Genomic DNA, 14,513 nt, shown 5'->3' with positions numbered 1-14,513 from the left:
CAGAAAATAACAGTGTGCCTGCACTCAGGATAAGGGGTGTAATCAATAATCTGTTCTTTCTCTTTCTCCAGATGAAGGCCAGCAAAGAAGTCGGCTAGAATCAAACACTGCGGCTGCACAGCAGAGAGAAGGACCCAGCTTAACTTGACCCAATGCTCATTATAATGTAATTAACATTACAGTTTGAGCCTCCTCCTGTAGGTTTCTCTGTGTGCATCATGTGTAAAAACATGCATAAAAGAGATGCGCGTGCTCAGGCACAAGGAATGTGAGCTGTCAATCAGCCTGAGCACTCAAAGAACATGAGCCGTCAATAATCAATCAATCAAGAAAATGCCCCCTAAGCTAGGATATAAGAACAGGAAAAACAAAGGGGCAGCATCATTTTTCCTCTCTTGGCTTGCCCCCCACCCCAGTTCTCAGGGGTGTGGTGTACTATATTTTACTACCTTTTTACTTTACTAATAAAATCTTCTGTTTATATCATGCTGTCTCCTATTAGAAATTTATTTTGGGGGGGTCAACTATGAACTGACGTAACTTTTATTCCCCTCTTCCCGGTAACAGTAGGATCTGGCCATAAAACCAATCTGTGGAACAAAGAAATAGCCTTATAGAGGCAAGAACCTGATGATCAAAGGAGCTCTTCATTGTAAAGTCTCAGACATGTCAAGTTTCAAGCTTAACAACCGACATCCTTCACCCAGGTAAGGTTCTCCTAATCAAATACACCAAGAACAGATGTCTAAAGGAAAGATCTTTTAGCCCTGTATAAATTAAAATACACTTGAACAAACACAAGCTCCATGCAAGCATTTCTGCCTTAGCCACTGAGGTAAAGAAACAAGAGTTTAGTTGATTGCCTTTTTATTGTTGTTTTAGAATACTACCCTATAAATCACTTTTCAGGGTTAAGCTGAATAGTAAGAGTTTCAACAAATGGTTTAGAAAATGACTTTTTTAAAGTGCATGTGATATTATATTGGCAAATCTAATCCCTTTGCTGTTACATGGCTTTGGTGTTTACTGAGCATATGGAGTACCTAGATAAAATGGTTTTTATGATAAATGCATTCAGATACCATACTGCAAATAAGCTTGTTATAATGCAAGAGGCTCAAAAACTCCATGTTGATAAACTGCTGGTTTGACAGTCAGGAAACCTTGTTTCTAGTTATATTTCTTCTACTTGCCAGGCATGTGGCATTGCTGAGGTCACTTGGTCTCTCTGAGGGTTACTTTCTTCATCTATAAAAGAATGAGAGTACACACTCCACTGGCATCAGCTTCCTCACAATTATGTTATGAGGTTTCCCTAGGAACACATATGCAAAAAGCAATTTTCAAACCTTAAAGTACTTTACAAATTCAAGAGATTATTATTGACAGTGTACACTTACATCTGAACAAATAAAAAGTACAGAAGGTGTTTCCATTTCTGATTGAACCACAGCAATGAATGGCACATGCTATCACGGGAAATATACAGGAAGAAAGCACCAAAATTGAGTATGTCCTATAGTAGTTCTTAGAATAGTCAGAAGAAGGGTGTTTCTCTCTTATGCACTTGAGCGTGGTCTGCACACCCAGTTCCAAATAGGAATGCTGAGAGGTAGAAATGACCCTACAGGAATGTTCTGAGTTCTCCTCCCCATTTCCTACTATGACTGGCATGTTTCTCAGCTAATAGCCCTGAGAAAACAAACCTTCAGAAATCTTCACTCACAAGCCCTTGAGAACTGAAAAAAATATAAAGGAAAGTTTTTACCATATGCACTTGGAAAAACATCAAGTCATTTCAAGCCTCATGAAAAGTCAAAATATTTTAACCCAAAGATATTGGTGGTGGCAGCAGCATAGCCTTTTTTTTTTTTTAATCTCTGAATAACCCAAGAAAATATCATAAAAACATATAGATAACAGAAGGTAAAACCAAAAACTCATAAACAGATTTACACTTGGTAACAAAGTATCCCTAACCCCAAAACAGAAGAAAATAGAAAGAAACTACTAAACCACAAAATCTATGTTGCTATGCAGGAAGAAACAGTGAAATAAAAGCCTGGGAATGACCTGAGAAATACTGAGCTTTTTTCAATTCACTACTTTTATCATAATTTTTTAAACAATCCTCTTTATAAGAATTTAATATCATAGTAAATCTCACCTTTTTTGCAATCACTCAGAAAAGTCATGGTAAATTTTGACGTTTCAAAAGGGCAGAGATATAAAAGTAAACATTAACTGTACAATAAAGAATTTCTGTAGACATTTCCAAAGTAGTCCATATTAAGTATATTTAACTTCAGAGATATTAACAAAACATTAATAAATAGAAAAAAGGAACTGAACTATAGAGCAGAAATAAAATTTCCTAGAGAGTCTTAAAAGAGTTACAAAAAGAATTGTGATAAACGAGAAAGACCAACAGATTAATAAATAATATAACTTAGCTATATGGAAAAAGTAGTGAAGGTTTGGAGGCCAGTGAGTCCTTAATTTGAACCCTGTTTCTTCCACTTACTGTGTGAGTTTAAGAAAACTACCTCAGCTCGCCATAATTTAGCTTCCTCAACTATAAAATGAAAATATGCTTTACAGCATTGCTATGAAGAATAAATATGTTCAAATATATCTGCACATTATAGAGATTCAATAAACTCTAAAATAATTATCATTATTATTATACAGTGTTATTTTTCAAAAGTAGCATGAATAAATCATTCCTGTAACTCTGGGGACATATAATTTCACAATATAGTCAACACAGAGCAATTCCTACTCGAAGGTCTGAATGTGCAGAGTATACTATGAACTTTCAAGACGGACTGTTAATATTATATGTTTGTTTTCTATTTAATTGATTTATACTCTTATCTTTCTTATTTTCTTTCTTCTACTTATTTTGGGTTTAATTTGCTTTTCTTTCTCTAATTTCTAAAGGTAAAAATTTAGACCATTGGTTTTAAACCTTTCTTAAGTTTTTTTTAAGTTATTTATTTCATTCATTCTGTTTTAGCTGCATTTTACAAATTCTGATATTTTGTCTCTTCATTATCACTTCGTTTGTTATAGTCCAAATCTCCCTGGTGATTTCTTCTTTGACCCATGTGTTGACTATAAGTGTTCTGTTTAATTGACAAATAATTGAAGCTTTTCTAACCATTTTATTATTTTTATTTCTAAGCTAATTCTGTTGCAGTCAGAATCACTCCACATGATTTCAATTTTTTGAAATATATTGATACTTATTTTATTGCCGAATATATAGCCTAATTGTTGAATATTCAGTAAGTATGTAAAAAGAATGTATTCTGTAGTTGTTGAGTGTAATGTTATATAAATGAGTATTAAGTTAAGGTAGTTGATAGTGTTCTTCAAATGCTTTATATCCTAATTGATTTTTTAGCTACTTGTTCAATTAATTACTGAAAGGTATCAAAATATCCAACTGTTTCTATCTCTCTTTAGGGTTTTTTCTGACTCATTATTTTTGAAACTGTAGTTAAGTACACACATACTTTAAAGTATGTCTTCCTGATTATTTAATCCTTTTATTATATGTCCCTCTTTATCTATCTGTCCCTTAAATTATTCTAAGAGTTTTAAAGCAAATGTATTATGATGTGTCTCCCTTTATCTCTTGTGGTACTCCTGGCTGAAATCTACTTTGTCTGGTTTAGTAGAAACTAGCCTGTTCTTTCTTACTATTTGCATAGCATATTTTTTTCCATTCTTTTACTTTTGATTTGTCTGAATCTTTGTGTTTAAAGACACAACAGAAAGCACAGAGTTACTTTCTTTTATGTAGTCTGATTATCTATCATTTTAATTGGAGTGTTTAACCTATTCATACTTAGTACAATTATTCATACGCATTTTCCTATTTGTTTTCTATCTGTTCCTTGTGTTCTTTGCTCCTCCTTTACTGTCTGTTTTTTTCAGGCTAAGCAAAAATTATTGCAGTTTTCCATTTTAGTTTTTCAATTGAGTTTTTAGCTATACTTTATAATATTTACCAGTGGTTGCTTTCAGGATTACAATATATATCCCAAACTTAACATAATTTCCTTAGAATTAAGAATACTGTATCACTTTAAGTAAAATGTAAAACTCTTACAATAGAATAATTCCATTTAATTACCCTCATTTTTGCTTCATTATATGCTATAACTTCCATATTATTAACGCTGCATTATTTCTTCTTTTAAAATAACCTGTTTTAAGAAAAAAATTTTACACCAAAAGTCCATATAGTTACCATTCTTGGTTCTTCTCATTTTTTCTGAACATTAAGATTTCTATCTAGTATCATTTCTCTTCATCTTGAAAAACTTCCTTTAACATTTCTGCTAGCAATAAATTCTCTCAGCTTTCATTCATCTAAAACGTCACCATTTTACTATCCTTTTTGGAGGATATTTTCAATAGATTAATATGTGATTTCCTCTGGGTGCTTTAAAATTTTTCTCATATATCAACTCAACACATTGTATACCATAAATTTACATAATGTTATATTTCAACTATATCTTGATAAATTTGAGGGGGTGGATTTTTCTCTTTTCATTTAGTTTTCAGCAATTTGCTATGATGTGCTTAGGTGTAACTTTACTTGAATTGATTCTGCTTATATAATTCCAAACCTGTGGTTTCTTTCTCGGTTAACAGAATAAAGAATCAACACTCTAAATCTTCTTCAGAGTGTGTGATCTTTAGCCAGCTGTTTAGTGCCAACTGAAACCCTGGCTAAACTAAATGAGATAACTGACCATAGTTAATACATCAGAAGAACACCTGAATTCAATTTCATATTATTCATATACTTTCAGGTTAAGTTAAAATTGCTAAAGAAAGGAGTCGTGTAATAGAAATAAGCTGTATAATTTTACTTTTGAAATTTGCATCTTTCTATGCCCCAATGTAGCCAGGACCTGATGGGGCGTTCCCAGAACAAACACTTCACCCATTCTCTCTACTGCAGCTGCTCTCTGAAGTACCTAGAAAATAGTACCTGATGTACACTTCCAGAGCTGTTTTACAGACGCTAAAAACCACCCCAAGTGGAAGAAATTAACTATTTGATGATCATGAGCCCCGAGACCTAGGAGCACCTAAGGACTGATAATGTTAACCGCTCTGTTACCTCCACATCAACCAGTCAGAGGATTGTGCATGAGCCGAGCTGATCACATACCTTGTGATGCCCCTCCCTAATCTGGCTTTTAAAAATGCTTTACTGAAACCTTTCAGCGATTTCGGGGTATTCTGAGTACAAGCCACCCATTCTCCTTTCTTAGTCCTGCAATAAACCTTTCTCTGCCCTAAACTCCAACATCTCGGTTTGTTTGGCCTCATTGTGCCTCAGGTACGATGCATTAGGTAAAACCAGTGGGGGAAAAAATCCCCATGGATGAAATATTCATTTTACAATTTACTGTCAGGAAAAAACTTTAGTCTCTCCTGGGTAAATGTTTTATTTCCCACTTGCTGATAGGAAAGCCTGAAATTTTACCCTCACAGCTAGATCATGTGTATTATCATTCCTCCCTTGGTAAAAAATATTAAGTTCTTCCTGGGCAGAGGATCAATAAATTAATGCAGAAGATAAAACACATACACACACTGAGTAAAGTACAAAATGAAAAGAGAGAAGAAAGGTAAGTTTCATCCATCCCAATATGTTGTACTCTTAAGGTAGTGGGTCTCAACCAGGAGCAATTTTGCTTCCCAAGGAACATTTGGCAATGTTTGGAGACTTCTTTTATTGTCACAACTAGAAGGATGCTACTAGCATCTAGCAGATAGAAGCCAGGGATACTGGTAAATATCCTACAACGCGCAGGATGGAGCACTCCCACAACAAAGAGTTAGTCATTTGGAAACATCAATAATGCCAGTATTGAGAAACCTCATTTTAAGTTATTTCCACTATGTACTTTTCAAGCTATTTTGCTTTCATAGGCATAAATAGAATATCACCAATCAGTATACAAACTGATAGCCAAAGAAATTAAGAAATAAGCTGACTAGTCTTCACTTCAGAAGCTGTGCCCGTAATTAGAATAATCAAATGTGTACAGGTGCTACTATTTGTTTTTTGAATACAGGGCCCATCATTTTGTTTTCGTTGTTTTGTTTTGTTTGGGTGGTGTTGTTTCTCTTTTTCAGCAGCATAGTAAGAGTCTCAGTTTCTACCTGTTGAATGATATTACTGAACTGAATTAAATAGCTCCACTCCAAAACAAAATGGGTAATTTATGAAAGAGAAAATTCTAAAGATATAAATTATAGCTAAAACAGCTGATTTCCAGAATTATATGTTTGTATTCCTCTGCTTGACCTGAACAGGGTAGCAGGTAAACATCTCACATAGGTACAGGTCTTAAGTAAATTTTCCTTTACTGCTAATTAATCTGTAAAGGTATGAATACTTTTGGTTTACAATTGAGTTATATTTTCTACTTTACCAAAAGTAAATTTAAATAATCTAGGAATATTTTGGATTGTTTACATTGTTTGTGGTTATTATTTCCTTAAAAAGACGATTATGAATCTTCTAGCTTCTTTAATCAGCACATTCTTAAAATGATAGTCAGGTTTTGAGCACTCCAGTGAGCTCAAGTTTAAGTGGATAACTAAAGAATATATATGTTCACACTATGTTTGGTCCTCTGGATAAACACATCTTTTGAAAAATGTGTTTAATTTCATCTGTTACTGCCAGAAGACTTGGCTAATGTCTTTACTTAGCTGCAGTGGAAATCAGGTTCTACTGAGAAGTCATTCTGAGAGACAGAATGTGCTACTTCAAAATACTGTTTTGAAAACACCACAGATTTTTCAACTAAGTTCTTAGAATGACATTTTATATAAATGGTTTAGCATTTTTTTCTCCCCAAATACTAAGATAAACTGACCAGCATTCTAATCACATGATGATAACAAGTCATAAATTAAATTGAATAACTTAATGGTCTTAATGCTTGTCACAGAACCACCATGAAATTTGACTAATTAAGTAGTCTCAAACTTGAGAAGTCCATAGATTGACTGGATAAGTAACAAAGGTTTAATTAATGCCACACTCCTCAGACACTAGGTTAAAGAGAGTTGGCAGCTAAAAAATGTTGACATCCTGATGGGCTTCAAATCTGAAAAGGTGCTAATTTTTAACATTAATTACATTTTTCAAAGACCTCACTCTTTCAGTGTAAAGTTAAATTGCACACCTAAATTGTTGAATGTCAATTTTGAGGTCAATATGACTATGTTCAATGTTCCCAGAAAAATCAGACTGTCTTTCAAAATTGTACATGTAACTCAAGTAAATTTGCTTCAAATTCTGCGTTAAAAGGCATTTAAAAAAAGAACAAGTTAAGGTTTCTTGACACTTCTACTATAACACTCCAGAAAGGCCATATAAGACCTGCTAGAAGACACTGATAAAAAGGTAACGCATTTATGGTTCTTTTTTAGTTTGGGATATGTAGGGAAGTGATGAGTATGTATGTAGGTGTGTGAGTGTTGGCAGGACTTTATTCTTACCAAATAAGACAAAATACATAGGCTACTTAATAGCCAGAATATAACATCTATCCCAATCACCAGCACCTGAAGTGATCTTTCTATTTTCTAAACAGCAATACCTTTTAATGGTAACTAATAATATACTGTCATATCAACAACAGATATCTCTGAATTGCTACTGTAATCTAGTGCAGTATTTTAAACTAATTTAACTTTATGTGGGGTTTTTTCCTATTCTATTTCTTATTCTTTGAAGTTAAACCATATGATCTTCAAATTAGTGCTACACTCATAGTATGCATTCAATACATATATGATGCCTGGGTCGACAAAGGTGGAAAACTGGCTTTCAATTAGACAGTTTTCAAAAAGATGTGCACATTTCAAAAACAAAATCTTTTGATGTCTTTTTTCACTTTCACATAGCTGTTGCATAGCTCTCTGTGAAGAACTGGATACCTGTAGCATCTGTTTAAGCTCTCACTGATAGTTCTCTGGTGTATGTCTGATTTATTCCACTTTCTGGATCACCTGACTTTGCACCACCTGATCACTCAGGGTAATTGCCCATTGAAAGGATAATGATGTTTCATTCCTTGTGAATAAGAATTCCAGCATTTCTAACAAAGTTTAGCGATGTGAGATAGCAATGTGAGACTTGAATATATTCCATTTTAAATATATAAAGAGGATTTGATTAATCAGAAACAATCTTTTTTTTTTGTTTCCATTGTTCGTGGGTTGGGTATCCTCCTACTGCTTAATCTATGGTAGGTACTGTTCTGATAGATACTAGATATTAGCTAAGATGCATCAGTTGTTTAATCCTGATCATAACCCTAAGGGATAAGCATTATTATTATACCCATATTACAGATGAGATAACTGAGGTATAGAGAGTCAAGGTAACACAGTTAGAAAGGGGTCAAAGCTAGTTGTCTTTGGTTTTACGTAAGTCTCACTGAGATGTGGGTACACCTTTACCTGAATATAAAATACATATTGCACTATGGAGAGGAGATATGTAATGCCTGCAAAATATCCATGAGACATATTTCCTTAATCCAAAAGTAGGTATATTTACTGGTTAATATAGCTATTTGAAAAAGTCTGCCAACCCATTGAGTTATGAAAGAAAATCACCAAAGCTAAACATTTCTGCTCCAAGAGAGATAATGAGAAGCTTCTGATCACCTCTCCATTTTCTCACAGCCACCCACTTGTGCCTTCAGCACTTTGTTGCAGGTACTAGACAAATCTCCCTAGGTCTGCTGCTTCTTAAAATACAATGAGCCCTGCAATACTGGGCAATATTATGCAATACATAATATATGGCAAGCACTGTTTGAAGTTCTTTGCACACAAGTGCTACTTGCTGACTTGATGGGTGATGATTAGGAGTTCGCTATGAAGTACCGTAATTGAAGATGAGCATTTAGAAACTTTTATAGCAAATTATAACAGTAATTTTTCCTGTTTAATCTGTTTTTTAGAATTGAGACTAGTATTTTGTGGTTTTGTTTATTTCATTTTTCTAGAAGTTTATTGCATTGTTTTACAAAAATATTAGTAACATTGAAATTTTTTTAAAAAGAGAGCAAGATCTAAAGCCACAGATAGTATGAAAAGTATTCCTTTATGTATATTGACCCATTTAATTCTTATAACAACTCTATGAAGTGCTATTATTAGCCACATTTTCAGATGAAGATACTAAGGCACAAAGAGGTTAAGCAAAGTTAGACAATTAGTAGGTTGACAGAGCAGAAATTCAATACCAAGAATTCTAGTATCAAGACATGCCTTTAACCACTATGATAAACTGCCTCTCCTAAGCCCATCTGTGGTGAATGTCTGAAAAGCAGCGCTAAAAAAATCTGACTGACGATTTTAGGTAGAGAACAAAGGTGTCAAAAGAATGATCTTTTCACGTCTCTGACATCCAGCCACTCCCATTCCATTGTCATTATAAAGCAGTGCTGGGGTTTACCCAGCCCAGGGGGCACCATCCTTGATACCATCTTTGCTCCATCACTAAAGCTCCTGTGGACCTTCCATTTGCTGGTTTCTTCCACTGACAAGGCTCTTCAAGACTTGGCAGCCTTCTTCTGGCTGGAGTATGTGGAGTCTGAGGTCATAGAACTTATTAAGTCACAAGCCACTCATTGCAGATAAAATCTTGTAATGAAATGTCACTTGCAATCATGGAACACACATTTACATAATAAATGTCCACTCTGTGCAATGATCTGAATTTTTTATAAGCACATACTATACCAGATTTTTACTATCTTACACTGTGACTCCATTTAATTTGGATTATTAAAACTCTTTAACTGACATATTTGGATTTTGGTTTAGAATTTGTATCAATTTGTTCTTAACCAATGAATAAAAGAGATTGCTTGAGCCTCTCTGAAATGTACTCCATTTACCCGTTGCTTTTGCTGTTCCTTCTACTGGAGTTACCACTCTCCTACTTGCCAGGCTACAAAGTGTAGTAAATAAAGCAATTTCATTTGAAGCCAAAGTTTGAGATCTAATTCTTCCACTTAACCATCCATTCAACAAATATTGGGCTTTTCCTATGGCAAAGACACTGTGCAAATTGCTGAAGATATAGTAGTAATTGAGATGACAAGCTTCCTATTCCTGATGACAAGGAATCAGACATTAAACAAATATACTAATAAATAAGAAAGCAGTAATTTGAGCTTTGAAGAAATTAAAACAGAGTAGTGAGGTAAAGGGTGACTGATAAAGAGGGGTGTTTTAGACTGTACATCAGGGAAGGGCTCTCTGAAGTTGAACTGAGATATGAATGCCAAGCAGGAATTGGACATTTAACAACTAGGGGAAAGAGAATTCCAAAGGAAGGAACTTTTTATCATAACATAAAAAGAAAAAAACTAGTTAAAAGAAGAGAAGGGTAGAAGGCTAACATAAGTAGAATTTCAGATATTAGTATAGCTCAGGGCTCTCTCAATCTAGTGCCTCTATGATCTCAACTTGACCTTTATTTATGCTTCAACTTCAATCCTGAGCTGGTGGCAAGAAAGCTTCCAAAGTCCCAGATTTCACATGGAATATCCAATAAAGATATTGTCTCTTGATCTTGTTCTATTTTAAGAGCAAGAAAATATTTGTCAGGAACCTTTAGTAAGCTTTCCCTGTATGCCACTGACCTGATATGGTCACTTGCACTTTCTTCATTTAATCCCTGTTACAGAGGAAGTTTCTTATATTGACTAGCATAGGCATGGCTACCTAGTTCAATGCTTAACAAAGTATTGGGAACACCATGACTGGCTTTGACTACTCAGAATTACACCTGGAGCAGGAATCAATCCCAGAAACCATGTGGCTGCAATGTAACCAGGGAGAGGTGGACACTCAAACAAAAAATGGGATGCTGTCAGGGGAAAGCTGAAAGTGATAGGAAACTAGCTAGGTAAGCAGTCACCAATGTCAAGTATAAACAGCCCATGCAAAACCCTGGACCGATTAAAGGAGAGAAGGGAGGTTCAAAGTGGCCAAGGTGTTAATGGGCAAGGAAGAGTGACAGGAAGTGATGTCAACTTCTGTAAGTACTCATAGGTCACAATGAGGAGTTTAGATTTTATTTAAAGCATGATGAAAAGCCACCAGAGTGTTTTAAACAGAGGAGTGGCACGGTGGGGCTGCAAGGTGAGATAAATTGTGCCTGTGTTGGGAGCAGAGGACAGTGCTGCATCGAGTCACTTGAGGGCAAATTTACTTCACCTTTCTAAATTCCATGTTTTAAAGAAGAAGTGATCCAATTACCTGTTTCAAAGGACTATTTTAAGGTGTAAATGAAAAAATGTGTAAAAGTTCTTTTGAACTCTGTGTCAAACAAATGGTAACAAAAGCACTAGCACTCCTTCAGACTCTCACTCAAGTCATCTTCTCAGGCTTATCTGTCCAGACCAGCCCCATACTGACTGTTCTTTCCCCTGAACTCTTATGAAATTTCATGCCCATAAAAATCATGTTAGTCTTAAATTTTGTAATCATAACAGTGTAGGGTAGTATATACATGTGCAGTACATGACAATTTAAAGGCATTTTAAAACACACACATTCACACATACCAATTTTGTGACACACAAGTATCTTCAACCAGATTTTAAATACAAGGCATACATCAAAGTTTTTTTACACCATGTTAGGCACAAAATAAGTAATTAATAAATATGAATATTTTTGTTTCTTTGGAGTTCAGCCCCAGATTTATACTTGTATTCTTCCCTTTCTCCCTTCCCTAAGAACCTACTCCAGGTCTAACTTACAGGGAAAAACAAAAAACAAGCACATAATCAGGAGTTATTGAAAGAATCATGCACCCATTTAAACAACAGAAATTTTAAAACTGGCAGTGTTAAAAGTAAAAAAGGTAAATGACAAAGAAACTCTAAATAAAAACAATTACATTTTCTGTTGTATAATAATTAGCTTGGAATCATTAGTAGTTTCTAGTTTGAGTAGATTTCAATTTCAGTAAATTTTAATTTTACTAAGTAGTTAAATTCTTAATTACTACCTTGACTCTTTCCTGGAAGTTCCCATAGGAAAAGCTGGAAACAGACCTAGCAGATGACCTATGGTAAGTTTTGAACATGAGGAAAACAGAATAATCCACAGAAAAGAGCCAAAATTTTAGGTAATTATCAGAAATGTAATTCATTTCAAAAACAAGAAGGCAGAACAAAGCTCATGTGCAAGGGAATGAATCATTCAAAGACATATACGGCACCTACTGTGCACATTCAAGAAGTTTTAGCATCTGACTTTCTCACACACTTTGGCTGAGACATCAATTACCTAAACATCCCAGATTAAACAGTGCAGACCATGAATCACTTTAAGCCATGTAAAGCAATAAACCTTCAAGATAAAAGACAAATAAAATGGCAGAGTTCACTGAAAAGCCATGTGCAGACCATGTTTATGTTTGATTTATTGAACAAAGGGTGAATGCTAAAAGCCCCTTTTGTTACCCTTCTTTGGAAATATTAATACAGAGTTAGTAAGATCATATACTGCACAGTGTTAAGAAATAAACATTGTCAACTTCCCTGACACTGCAGAATGCAGCCTAAACTCAATTTAGGATAAGTTTCAGAAGAAAAGCTAACAATCACAAAAGAAGTAAAACAAGATCAAAATGTAATACAAATGTGCTTTATTACTTTACAAATGGAAGCAAGACTGAGGGCCCATAATTATCTAATATTTAATGCTTAATTTAATTTTCTGTGTTACCTCTACAAGCCATCAGTCATGAAAAATGTTAAAGAGCACACATTTCAATACCACATAATTAAAATAAGTGTAGGTTGCTATATTTTGCTTACTTTGCATGTGTGATTTATACATTTTCCTGAACACATTGTTAAAGCAATGTATGCTCAGCTGGAGAAGCAATATTATGCTTACATGCCCCACAAATCATCTACATTAAGTGTTGCAAGCACAACCATTTACTCAGAGCAAATGGTTGTTTATCTGTAGACATATTATTTATGAGAGCATCAGATGCAATCTGCATACTAATGTAGTCTTGTATTTCACAGAATTATCCACATGGTTTAAGTGGTTTTTCTCTCTCCACAATCACCACTTCCCTCCACCCCCAATTAGTTCCATCCTCACTTAGAACTCCATCATGCAAATATCTGTCTATGTATACTGGAAATGTTGAAAAACAGCCATGGAGAAATAATTCAAATTACAAAAGTCTTCTAAGCCCTGACAATTTTAATATTTATTCAATCAGTTTATTACCACAAACAAGCAAATAAGCAGACATATCCATCACCATCCAAACAATTTTAAAGGCCTCCAGAATAGATCTACATAAAGAAAGCTGTTAAAACAGACCTACACAAAGTAGGCTGGCAAATTCATGCAAAGCATGTTCAAAATGATATTCACATACTAAAGAAAAACTTAAATAAATCTAAAAGCAAGGATCCAACTATATTATTTCAGAAGAGCAAGAGACTCTTATTTTTATTTGCCAATATTTATATGAATATTATGCACTAATAATCATGTTTTAGTTATATCTTCATTCAAAGGCATTACAACTCCCTGTATACTTGAATTGTATTATTCGCCTTAGACTCACATTGAGAAGAATGAATATGCAATAGAGAGGATGGCAATGTCACAACTCAGTAGCTTGGTCCCAGAATCTGTGACACAGTCTTGCAACCTCCCCATATAACAAAGAACACAACAATATACCAGTGGTTGGAGGGGAGAGCAGGACCCAATAAAAATTTACATAAAATGAATAACTTTCTAAAGGGAAAATATTCATCTGTTTAATATACTATACTAAAGTCCATTAAAGATTTTCAAAAGCCAATGAAAATGCAAATGTGATATAACTTGAATTCTGATAACTAGAAAGCATTTTATTGTCTGATAGTTGTACATTTTTATATAGTTGTATTTGTGTGTTTTATTCTGTCAAAACTGTTATTCCCCAGTATGCTTATACAATAACATAGTAAAATATACTACAATGAAGTAATTTTTCAGTGATTAATCAGACTTGAGACCCTTAAGCAATTTATTAACTAAGCTGAACTAAGTGCAAGAAATCATTGATTTCTCATGGTTTGTGTGCTTCCATAAGAGCTACTATGAACTGAACTGAAAAAGTATTCAATGAATTTGATGATGATTATTTCTAGGTGGTAGATATTTCAAGTGATTTTCTACTTTCCTATTTATAGTTTCCTTATTGCCTTTCTGAATTATTTATAAAGAATACATAGCAGGTTTTTAAAAATATTTCACTGAAAATATACCCACCACATAAAACTAGAGATTAAAATATATTGACAGTAATCATACCAATCATAGAAGCAGTAGGAGTAAGTACTCTGATATTATTGAAAAGCATTTACCTAAAAGCATCAACTCATTTTATTCTTGGTTATAATCAAACT

Source organism: Camelus bactrianus, chromosome 3 (genome assembly GCF_048773025.1).
Source record: "Camelus bactrianus isolate YW-2024 breed Bactrian camel chromosome 3, ASM4877302v1, whole genome shotgun sequence".
NCBI lineage: Eukaryota > Metazoa > Chordata > Mammalia > Artiodactyla > Camelidae > Camelus > Camelus bactrianus.
Note: the sequence above shows the minus strand (reverse complement) of the source record.